Here is a 1,466-nt window from a genome sequence, read left to right as displayed (position 1 = left end):
CTGCATATTGGCTTATCCCATCAGAACACAGTACAACTGCAGACACTCCCTCTGCCTGAAGAAGGGTGTTTGTACCTGAAAGCTTGCCAAGAACATTTTTTCTAGCTATTTAGTTTGTCTAATAAAGGATACCACATTTATCCAAAGAACCTTGTCTGCCTGTGTCCTTAGACTAACGCGGCTACAACCAACACCCCCAAAAGTTCAGTCTCAGATACTAGTAAGGTGCTATAGGTTTCAGGCATCAAACAATAAAGGTAAACACACACCACTTCCACTACAGTCCTTCAGAAAACAACACACAAACATAGCTTCCTAATGCAGCCTGTTCAAATTCAACTCATGGGCATTGTCTAACAGCCCCTTCCTGTTTCTTGCCCAGCCCCTTCAATAAAAAGTCAGCCATCAGACCAGTAGGAGAACCAAGCAAATTTAGGTTCTATGCTAGGCAACCTGGCACTGAAAAGGACAATCATTCCTACCCTTCTCCTCAAGGAAGCTCTCCAGAGGTTTGGAGAGTAACATGGACTTGTTAACGGTAAAGATCTGAAAAAGAGTGGGGTACAAGTAGCTTAGAGCAAGCCATGTCAACAGCAGCTTTGGAAGCAAGTGAGAGATACCACAAGGCTTTAGGAAAAGCTACTGTCAGACAAGAGAGGCAAGAAAACCCAGAAGGGTCATACATACACAGCTGTATGCTTAGCACAAATCAATTTAATGATGTCACTGCAAACTGCCAATACATGCTCTTTAAAAAATTATCACACACACACATTTAGCTTAGTTATTTACATCATTCTTAAATTAAGTACCTGTCTAAGCATATTCACATGAGTAGTTTATGGAGATCTATTTAGCTACATCAGCGCAAGTTTTTTCTGAGGGAGAGCAGGATGGAGAGAGAAACCCTAAAATTAAGCTATAGGCAGGGGAGCTGGCAGTTCAGCAGTATCAGGTTCTGCTTGGATTAACTGGTGGCATGGGTTGAACATTACACAGGCCTGTGGTTTTTTAGACTGACTTTGTTTTAAAGTTTCTCATGTGCATTAGTCATGGAACAAGACTGTCCAAACTGACCCACCAATTACAATCTATGGTGCAGACTGGAATTGTAAGTACACACATTAAAGTAGCTTCCAAGGTGATCATACATAGAATGGTTGCACTGAGACATTTGAGTGGAAGGTTTGGTGAATCAGGAGAGGAAGATTTAGTTTTATCTAGGGTTAGTATTATCCCCACCTCCTAAACAGGATTAGACCTATACACAAAGTGGTACTTTGTCTTCAAATGATTGCAGTCCACAAGTAGCCAGCAACACTGGGAATGGCTATAAGCCATCCAGAAAACTCAGCATGCTACTGGAAAAAGGATGCACTAGTGACAATTTGAAAAGTGGACCTGGTTGATATAAACTGCTAGGAAGCAGCTTTATACTTAATTGCAGCTTTAATTCACTCAGGTTC

This window comes from Alligator sinensis, unplaced genomic scaffold (genome assembly GCF_000455745.1).
Source record: "Alligator sinensis unplaced genomic scaffold, ASM45574v1 scaffold97_1, whole genome shotgun sequence".
Classification (NCBI taxonomy): domain Eukaryota; kingdom Metazoa; phylum Chordata; order Crocodylia; family Alligatoridae; genus Alligator; species Alligator sinensis.
The sequence above is the reverse complement of the archived record's forward strand: the minus strand, read 5'-3'. Positions refer to the sequence as shown.